The 11,124-nt window shown below is 38.7% G+C and overlaps 1 protein-coding gene and 1 pseudogene across 5 annotated transcripts in view; one reads left to right on the top strand and one right to left on the bottom strand.

Moving 5' to 3' along the window:
- The window catches only part of AKAP7 (A-kinase anchoring protein 7), a 142,602-nt gene that overhangs the window by 82,049 nt on the left and 49,429 nt on the right, over positions 1–11,124 (bottom strand). The window lies entirely within an intron of this gene.
- LOC111725492 lies at positions 7,805–8,922 on the top strand (annotated as a pseudogene).

The raw sequence follows: 11,124 nt of genomic DNA, 5'->3' as shown, positions 1-11,124 counted from the left end.
CCCAGGGGGACAGCTTGAGGCTCTGTCTCAAAATAAATAAATAAATAAATAGGAGAGAAGAAGAAACATGGCTTCAGTCCACAAACACTTGGTTCACTTATACAGACTGAGGCCCTGTGAACCACAGAAGTAACAGGCCACTGGTACCCAAGAAGTCCTCAAGGTTGCTGGTTTAATACAGTAAGTATGGTCCTGGAACACTGCAACACCTTTAGTTACATACAGTGAGGTCTGTTTCCACATCAGGTCATGCTTTGTCTACTCAGCCAACCTCAGTGCCTCCTTTTCCATTCCTTCCTGGTATAGCATGAGGGACCATATGCTGCTTGGCCCTGTAACTGGTTGTTGTATTTGCATGTGCCTTTTCTGCTTATAATGAAACAAAGAAGGGGCTCCACAGGGAGGCATCCAAGAGCAGTTCTCATGCAGCCCAATCTCACGCTGAGCTCTTAGCTCCCCATCCTCAAACTCCAGCTGTGTTCTTGGCTCTGCAGACTCTGGTTACTCAAATATAAACAAGATACAGCCCTCTCCTCCCATCACATCTGTTTTCCCAGTGTTCCCTGAACTAGCCAATTTAACCATTTATTTCTACATGCTAAAGATAAAACATAAAAATCCCCCACCCCAAATTTCTTACCATGTATGGTCTATACATTTAGAATTTAATGTTTTCCTCTTTGAATGAAATAGATTTTCCTTCTAATCAATATTTTCCAACATTAGTAACTAATTCCAGCAAGCCATTGGTATAAAAAATTCTCAGAACCTCAGCAAGGAAACAGGTAAGGCTGTTCTTTGAAAAATCATTCATACATAAGTTCAAAGAAAAATCCTGAAAATTTTAACTTATCCAATAACTCTGGCTACATATATGGATGTGTTCTGCTTTTATAGCTCACAGGTCACAAGTATGTATCTATTCACCTCAGATGGTTATGCCATCTATAGTCTGCATGCAGAATATTTGAGGACTGTTTTGTTGATCTGTAGTATTGGATATCACAAAAATTATACACTGACCTTATTTTTGCTCATTAGCATTTGTGTTTTTAATGTGTGGCCCCAAACAATTATTCTTCTTCCAATGTATGGCAGGGGGAAAAAAAAGTCAGACACCCCTGAATGTGTCTTCCCAGCTCATCCTGCTCCTATGGACCTGGAACTATCTTCTTTTTCCACTTTGTTATGAACTAATCAATTTCCCTGATTCTCTACTTGAGAGCATTCTTCCTTCTTCCTTCCCTCCCTCTCAACCTGCCAACACTATTCTCACCTAACTCATATTCTTCTACCTACCCGGGATAGAAGGAAAGGGCTCCAACTACTGAATGTTAGAAGAACTGGGCAAAGGAATGGGGAAGAAATCATGGCCCTGAGATTGACACTGGTTGACCTATAAATTAGGAAATGGAACAAAAAAGGAAGGTACTCAATGATGCAAGCCTTTTCACCTTATTTGGCTGGAAATGCTCTCTGGATATCACAATAGATAAAGGCAGGCCCGGTAGGAAAAAAGCAATAGTTAGACACAGAAGAGTCATTAAAACATAATGACCCAGGAATCATGTGTGGCCCTTAAGCCAATTTAAAAAGGAATATTTATCTCTAGGGAGAGCAAGGAATTGTAGCCAAAGCCTTTCTTTTTAAATGGGACACACACTGCTATATGAAGGAATTTTATAGATCGCATGTAATTGGAATCTTTCTTTTTTCCACATTTTAAATTTAATCAAATATTTAATTGTAAAATTTCCCCCTTAGTCACCTTAAAATACAGACAATCCCTAACTGCTGATTGTACAACTTTACAATGGTGTGAAAGTGGAATAATTCGGTAGAAATTGTACTTCGAGTACAAATGCAACCATTCTGTTTTGTATTTTCAATGCAAAGCTCAATAAACTAAGTGAGATTTTAAACATTTTATTATAAATTAGGCATTAGATGTGTTGGATAATTTTGCCCAACTAAAGGCTAACAGAAGTGTTTCTGAGCACATTTCAGGAAGGCTAGACTATAATATTCAGTAAGTTAGGTGTATTAAATGCATTTTCCACATAGGATATTTTCAACTTACAATGAGTTTATCAGAATGTAACCCCACCATAAATTGAGGAGCATCCATATAGAATTACAGGGATTACATATTTTTTCTAATGAACTCAGAATCAGCCTATATCTATGAATATTAGATTATATATTGCTTTTTTAAAAGTACAGTTAAAAGAGGCATCAGACCAGCCAGTCATTTCCACACAGCCTTTTCTTTTAGAGATTTTAAAAATTAAGCATCTTTTCAAAATTCCCAGAAGCACTTCAAGACTAATAAAATAAGCTGTGTATGTGGTCAGAAAAGAAAAGACTATCAAAAAGCAAGATGACAGAATGAAAAAAATATATATACACTGGTACATTCCCCTTCTGCTATATCCAGTAGGTGCTATCATAATGCACGTGGCCCCAGGAAGGCGAGACAAGCCAAGCAATACCACCCCCTCTGTGTCCACCCATCCCCACTTTGTACCCTTTAGGCTCCTGCCAGTAGGAGTATGTGTGATGAGAAGGATGTTTGACATGAATTCCCTATCCATTCAGCTTGTTCCCCTCCCAACTTAATTCCATTTCATTTATTTCCAGAGATATTTGAGCTGGAGATCCAGAAGCACAAAGTGCCCTGTTTACCATGTTCTGATTGTCAGGATGAGTCAGGGAGAGTGAGGAGCAAAGTGGGATCCAAGAGGGCCAAGTCATGAAAAACGGAATGGGAATGGGTAGGGAGAGGCTGTCACTGAAGGTGCAGGGAGTCACACAGAGCATGCTCCCTGCGAACAGGTGACAAAGATCCCAGGAGCACTGAAGGCCAAAGTAAAATTATTGTTATGTAATAAATTATTGTAAAGAAATTCAGCTGTGGGGAAGGCAGGGGCCAAGGAAGGAAAAGTAGTTTCATATTCCCGCCATCAGCCTGAGGGTAGTGTGAAGATACAGGGGAACTAGTCCTTAAAGATGGAGCCGCAAACTTGGCCAACAGTTAAAAAGACTGCTGTCAGGTAGGATTCAGAGACAGAACATCTGCAGTAGGATTCCTTAGGATGAGTAGTCCCTAAGGAGACACGAGCACGTGTTGTTAGGTTTGCAACAGTGAATGACGTGAAGTCTGGTCCTGGCGAAGAAGTCAAGACTGTTTGTCCTTTTTTTTTTTTTTTAATTAATTGGCGTAACCAATTACTCAGAAAAAGAACTAAGCAATTTAGTAATTCAAAGAATTATCATTATCCTAATTATTATTATCATGATTTTTATTAAATCCTAACTGTATACATTAATGCATTTATGTGGTATACTGTGCTGATTTTATATACAATTTGGACTGCTTACATCAAACTGGTTAACACAGCCTTCACCTCACTTAATTATTGTGTTAAGACATTTATACTCTACTCTTAATAGATTTGACATGTACCCATAAGATTCTCTGTTGCTGGAAAGACTGGCCCACCACATTGGGAAACCAGCTTTTGACCTCACCTATGGTATTATTCTATTTTTAAGAAATCCTCCCCAAAAGAATATCTTCCTCTAATAAATAATCAAAATAAACCAGCTCCTATTAGGAACAGTAATATAGTTCCATTATATTATCGGTAAAGTTCTAATTTTGGAATGGAACCTCAGTACTTACTCAAATCTAAGTGAGTCTCTCAAGAAAAAAACAACTTTATCTTCCCTCGTTATGCAGTTAGATAATTAACAAGAGCAGGTTTGCCAGTGTGATTGGCCAATCTTTGCAGTGACAGAGAATCTTATTGTCATGCAAATAATTTCACCTATCAATAGTTTGCTTTTATGTGACCATTTGGATGAGGCTGAAATTAGCAAATGCCACTTATTAAACAGGCCACATAGTTCTGTATCAACACAATTTTGGGATAAAATTTAAGTTTTCTTGACTCTACATTCTATTTGGACTTCACCTGTAATCAAGCCACTGTGAAGGCTTATCAGTTTCCTACAAGATCTGTTCTTGACAAAGAAAATGAAATGAATTACCAGCTGATGGGAGTTTCAAAATGTCTAAAAAATGACTTGTTTAGAAAATAATTCTCCCATTACTATTGGTTAACAGTTGAGATAGATCATTTATATTTAATGCAGTTAAGGCAAACACATAGAATTTTAAATAACTTGAATATTCTGCTATTGCATCTTTTAATACAAATTCTAAAATCTATTTCTTATACACGTAAATCAGAATTTTGTCTGCAGATGCAAATGCCATCAGAGAAGTTAAAATGCCCATGAAATGTAGATGTTTAAAGCAAAAAATATCATTTTCAAGATGAGCATTTCTTAAACCACATTCTACTAAACAGTAGGGCTACAAGCTGCTCCATCATAAAAGGACTTGCCAGCCAAATGCATTTAGCTGGGAGACAATGCTGATGGAGATGATATAAATGTGCAAAATATTCACTGCCCTTCCCGGGATACCCCTCCTTGCAAGCAGATTACATATCGTGCTTTGCTACACAAAAAACGGGACAAAGCGACTTGCTTTAGCCAAAACAGTGTGATTGAGAATCATACGTGTCTCTTCTTAGCAGAAGCTTTAGGAATCAGCACATGGTTTGCCAACTCTCTTTTCCTTCTGCCAGAAGTCCAGCCATGTCCTAGATGGAGGCTGCCCAGCCAAGGTCCCAAGTAGAGACAATGTGGCACAAAGACACACATGATCCATGAACAGGAGCAAAAAAATGAGTCTTTCTTGTTGAAAATTTGGGGGATTCACAACAAACATTTGCATTTCAGAGATCCTAAGAAGTTCTCAAAGAATCAGATTAAGCGATTCATTTAACCCATCATTGCTAATAATAATTTGGTCACAGACTTCTATCTCACATAAAACCCTGAGAGATGTTCTGAGAGAAAAATTTCAGAAAATGCTAATGAAAATATTTGCTGCTAATCTTTACTCCACTTTGAAGATTTATTATTAAGTTAACCTGCCATTCCTTCTAGAGTTTTCAAAGTTTTCAAAATCTTTAATAGACTCACAGCCAATCAGGAACCATTTCTAATCTTGACTTTAGTCAATTACCGAAATCCCTCCTTACGGTAATTGAGCTTTTTTCCTACTAGTTCTCGTATGTTTCTTGATTTTTAAAGTCATATAAAGTGCTGAAAGCTTCCAAATGAATATTAAAGTAGGTTAACCTCCGAAAATATAATTTCCAATGATCAAGGTATTGTAAACTTACTTATTTTAGGGTTTGGGGTAATATATAGAAATAAAAATGAATAATACAACAGCCTGAATTTAAAAATGGCATTAGAAACATAAGTAAAGTCACTTACGATTCCATCTTACATCAGCTTTCACTGAATTTTCAGTTTTTAAAAGCCATTAAAACTAGGGGAAAAAGGTCTGTTAAATATACTTGATAATATGAAAAATGTCTCAAAAACATCTAGAAACTGTGAGTAAGCCATTTGGCTTTGAGAGATTCAGAAATATGTGACTGACACAATTTGCTTTGTCTTGTATGAGCGCCATTGTTAAGCTTTTGTCTGGAATAATAAAGGCTCACGGATACTGGAGGCAACCAAAGTGTCCTCTGCCAGGGATGGGGCAGAGGAAGTGGCAGGGTACTCCCCCAGGGTTTCTCTGCTCAAAGGTTTCCTCCTCCTTTGCCACAGTGAAGGAGTACTCTTCAAAACATATGCCGTTGGGAAGGCTGGCCTGCTCTGATTCCCAGATCAGGAGGGCCTCTACCATCAGCCTTTCCACCTAATTTGGCATTTATGGATTTATCTATCCCCTAGTTTCACTAAAGATGTAGCATGTGACAGCTGTCTCATTGTCCTTGTTGCTCCATAGGGTTTCTGAAAGGACAGGTGGAAAGATTCAGTTCTAAATGGCCACCACTGTTCTATCAGGTCTTCCTATGAAAGACCCTTCTCCTTTCTGTCTTTCTCCTTCCAGAAGGGCAATAAAGCCAATTTGAAGTTTAAAAAATAAAACAAAACTCTATGGGAAGCCCAAAAGTCTCTACGTGAAGCCAAATTCAGCTGTTTGGTCCAAGTACTTACCTTACAGACATTTGAGAATAGCACAGGAGTCAGGAGTCATTAAGACTAACCTCTTCCTTTCACCATGAGCAAAGGGAGGTCAAAAGAGATGATGTGGACAAGAACAGAGCTAAAACAAGAAAACTCATGGTTCTTCAAATCTATTACAGAGACTCTTCTAAGAAGGAACAGTCACCGTGCTCTGGAGTTAATAAATGGTTTATAAAGCCCATTGTCATGCACACTCCCCCTGCCCAAAAGTGAGTGGCAGCCAAACTGTACTGGGCCCACTTAATAAAATACTGGAAAAAAAGTGCTACCTGATATATGATTGATTGATAGATAGATAGATGATAGACAGACAGACAGACAGGAGTAAATAATGGAAATGGCTGAGGAAAGATGAAATCAGGGGGTGTTCCTGGGGAAGGATGCAGAGAAAGGATTCAGCCAACCTAGTAGAGAAATGTTTAATTATAGTTTTGGTTCTGTATATTCAATCACCAAACAATTCAGGAACTGGGGTTTCCCCATAATTATACCATCACAGCATAATTTTTATCCACATGCTCTCCCTGCTGCTTCCATTTCCACTCCCACTGACGATCGCCTCGCACCCTCTTCCCACTTCCCCTCAGCGTCCTCACCATCCTATGGTCTCACGTGACTGCTCAGCCCTCACAATGTGCATTAGCGACCTCTGCATTCAAAACAAACCAGTCTCAGGGAAAGGAGACAATTTTCAAAGATTGCTTTTTTTTCATTCTAAAGTACTCTCCTTGTTAGACTCTATGAAAAGCTGCTACAAGAAGTGCCAATTAGTGATCCATATCTTTGTTAATTCAAGTGACATCATAGTCACTTGAAAGAGTCATAAAGCAGGAAAGATATCTAAGAAGCCCAGAAATAAAAACGTATGCTTAAAAACAACTGGGATATCACATTTATTTCTTGAGTAATCTAGGTCTGCATTAAGATGCCTGTTTGATTTGAAACTGGTCATCTTCTGCCACCAAGTGTTAGCACATACTTCCAACCAACCAGGTTTTGCCAAGTTTAAATCACAGAAACACAAGGTCATGCAACGAGAAAAATAAATCCAAAAGGCGTGGAGCTAGACCAGGAACAGACCAGCCATGTCAAACAACTACATTCTAAGGAAACTATACAAATAACTTGAATTTTAGTAAGGCAACTTGAAAAGTTACAGTATACAAAACCTTTTGACCTTAGAATTCTATTTCAAGGCATACTATCTGAAGAAACTGGCATATTATCTGAAGAAACATGAACAAGGATGTTCACTGCAGCACTGTTACGATAGCAAAGAAACAGAAACCAACCTCATTATTCATCATGGGAAGAATACTTAAATTATGATAAATCAAAATAATATATAGCGTTTTCTTTCTGCTTTAAAGAAACTCTGTGTGTGTGTGTGTATGTGTGTGTGCGCGCGTGTGTGTGTGTCTGTATTTACAATGCACGAGAAAAGAATTGGAAGGATATATTACTAGTGGGCCAGGTGCAATGCCTCATGCCTGTAATCCTAGCACTCTGGAAGGCCAAGGTCATGGATTGCTTGAACTCAGGAGTTCAAGACCAGCCTGAGCAAGAGTGAGACCCCATCTCTACTAAAAATAGAAAATGAGCTCTGACTAGGTCATGTGACTAGTCATGTGACAGTGGCTTGCAGAGGACCCTGTCTTTGAAGTTGTCCATGAAGTGACAGCAGAGAGAAGCGGGCAGACCAGAAACCCAGGCATGAAGATTGATCCTGCGGGAGAAAGGGTTCATCATGGCAGATGACCTAACGTGATTCCTGTATAAAAAGTTACCAAGTGTTTAAGGACTCCATGCTATTGTTGTGTCTGATAGAGATGGAGTACCTATTATTAAAGTAGCCAATGATAATGCTCCAGAACATGCTTTGAGACCTGGTTTCTTATCTACTTTTGCCCTTGCAACAGACCAAGGAATCAAACTTGGACTTTCAAAAAATAAAAGTATCATCTGTTACTATAACACCTACCAGGTGGTTCAATTTAATTGGTTACCTCCAGTGGTTAAGTTTCATAGCCAGCAGCAATGCCAATATAGGACTAATTGTCAGCCTAGAAAAGGAACTTGCTCCACTATTTGAAGAATTGAGACAAGTTGTGGAAGTTTCTTAATCTGACAGTGGTTTCAATGTGTACCTTATGTTCATTATACCAACATAATATCAATCCAACCGTCTTTAGATCATAGTAATACTTTCATCCATGTGCTCCAGAAAGGGCCCCCTTTTCCACCTTATACGAAAGAAAGAGCTTAAAGATATAATTTATAGACAGATTGAGTGTTATATTTTCTTATATAGGGTCTTTTCTTATTTAGGGAGATCTGGGGATACCACAGAAATGGTTCAGTCTATCACAGCTCCCATGGAGTTACAGTCACCAGATATGGATGAGATTCTATTCAGTGGGTCAGAATCAAAATGGTGCATTGATCCATTTGAGCCATTAACTGTTCCCTACTGGACAGCATGCCCACCCCTGCAGAATGAAGCAGACTCTTTTTATTGTGAATAATAAGGACATATTTTTCTTCAGATTATGTTTTATTTCTTTGCATTGAGACTGAGGAAAATGAAATGGCTTAGTAAAAGTAATAAAATCAGTACAATCACTAACTTTCCTTTGTACATATTATTTTGTAGTATAGGTGAATATTACTAATTGATTTGATTATTCTCAAAGAGTTCTGCTCTTTAATGAAAATGAAAATTATAGCTAATGGTTTTCCCCCAGTTCTGCTTTCTATAACCAATCAGTGTTTTAATGTTTGTGTGTTCTTTATAACATTTAATTAATGATTTGTTACTGAATTCTGTTTCCAATATCAGTATGTTTGTAAATATGATAGTATAGCCACTTTTTTCATACATGAGTGTAAATAAAATAGTATTTTTAAAAATAAAAAAAATAGAAAACTAGTTGGGCGTAGCAGCACATACCTATAGTCTTAGTTACTTGGGAGGCTGAGGCAAGAGGATGGCTCAAGGCCAAGAGTTTGATGTTGCTGTGAGCTATGATGCCATGGCACTCTACCTAGGGTGACAAAGTGAGACAGAGTCTCACCAAAAAAAAAAAAAGGAAAGAAAAAAGGATATACTACTAGCAGTTCCCCACGGAGACAAAAATTATATTGGGAGGGAGGAGGTGGCAGGATGGTGATGAGGGAGAAATTATATCTTTTATTCTATTGGGTTATATTCATATATTTAAATTTTTTACAGTGAGCATATTTTTATAATCAACTTTTAAAAATAAATCACTTGAAATGAGTCCAATCTCCTAAGAATAGGAGAAAATGAATAGGGAAAAAAATTTACTTTATAGGCTCGGTGCCTGTAGCTCAGAGGCTAGAGTGCTGGCCACATATGCCAAGGCTGGTGGGTTCCAATCCAGCCTGGGCCTGCGAAAGGACGAAAACTACAACCAAAAAATAGCTGGGCATTGTGGCGGGCACCTGTAGTCCCAGCTACTTGGGAGGCTGAGGTAAGAGTTCACTTGAGCCCAAGAGTTGGAGGTTACTGTGAGCTTGACCCCATGGCACTCTACATAGGGCAACATAGTGAGACTCTGTCTCAAAAAAAAAACAAACTTACTTTATACTTCTCACCCCCTTCTTTCCCCCCCCCCTTTAATTTCATTATCAATCTAAGTATACAAAGTTAGCAATGTATTCCATCACTGTCTTAATGGCCACTCACTTGAAAATAGTTATACCCACGATAAAAACGCAGAAAAAATTTAGTGCTGAGAAAGGAAAACAGATAGCTGGAAATATGAAAAAGTTAAGAAGAAAGAGACCGAGGAGTTATATATTTTCAAACAATCTACATTCCAAACCACAAGTTAGAATAAAGTAAATAAATGAAATCCCCTTGTATGTATGTTACCTTTTCAACTGGTTTTAACTTTTACCATGGATTTGCTGCCTAAAGAAACTGCTGAGTATTTATTTAAGCCCACAGGTCTCATGTACCACTCTGCAGACCATCTGGATCAGAATCACGAATGGCACTTAGTGAACATCAGAGGCCCAGGTCCCAGGTCCACCAGCGGCCCTAAGGGCAGAGGGTGGAAAGCTGCAGCTTCAACCAGCACCCAGCTGACTTACAAATCCCACACTTTAAGACCTATTTCCTTAAGCTTTCGGAACACTAACAATCACAGTAGTGATCAGAATAGTCATTCCACTAATTAAAGGAAAAAAAGGTTATGTAGCTTTCTCAAAGATGTTAAGGTTGTAATTTATTTTATTTTATTTATTTTTTTTTTTTGAGACAGGAGCCTCAAGCTGTCCCCCTGGGTAGAGTGCCGTGGCATCAAGCTCACAGCAACCTCCAACTCCTGGGCTCAAGTGAGTTTCCTGCCTCAGCCTCCCAAGTAGCTGGGACCACAGGCATCCGCCACAACACCCAGCCATTTTTTGGTTGCAGCCATCGTTGTTTGACGGGCCTGGGCTGGGGATTCAAACCCGCCACCTTAGGTGTATATGGCTGGCGCCTTAGCCGCTTGAGCCACAGGTGCCAAGCCTGTAATTTATTTTCTAACAATTAAGCATTATAATCTGAACAAAATACAATCTTTTTTAGACTTTATATAGATTTTTATGACTGTTTCTATTTTGACAACCACTCTATGCCCAACTCCCAGTAGGCACTCAATAGATACTTGGTCAGTTAACATGATTTAGATCAGAAAGCTCCTCACACACAGAAATGACTCTGGGCAAAATGGAGCTGGCCAGTGGGAGGAAAGACTAGAATTAGATGCGATGAGCTTGCAGGTGCAGCGAGCAGGCTCTGTCACTGAGCACACTGCCATCTCACTGACATGACTTAACCTCTCTAAGTCTCTTATCCCTTTGCTAAAGGGTGATGGAGTTGACTCTGTGAGATTAACTGCCAAGAAGCCATTTATATATAGCCTAAAATGTTGAAATACAGATCCAGCAGACATTCTTTAAATAAATGTTCTTGGGTGCTCTCATTTCAAA

This window comes from Otolemur garnettii, unplaced genomic scaffold, assembly GCF_000181295.1.
Source record: "Otolemur garnettii isolate 467f Iridium unplaced genomic scaffold, OtoGar3 scaffold00002, whole genome shotgun sequence".
In the NCBI taxonomy this organism is placed as follows: domain Eukaryota; kingdom Metazoa; phylum Chordata; class Mammalia; order Primates; family Galagidae; genus Otolemur; species Otolemur garnettii.
The sequence above is the reverse complement of the archived record's forward strand: the minus strand, read 5'-3'. Positions and strand labels throughout refer to the sequence as shown.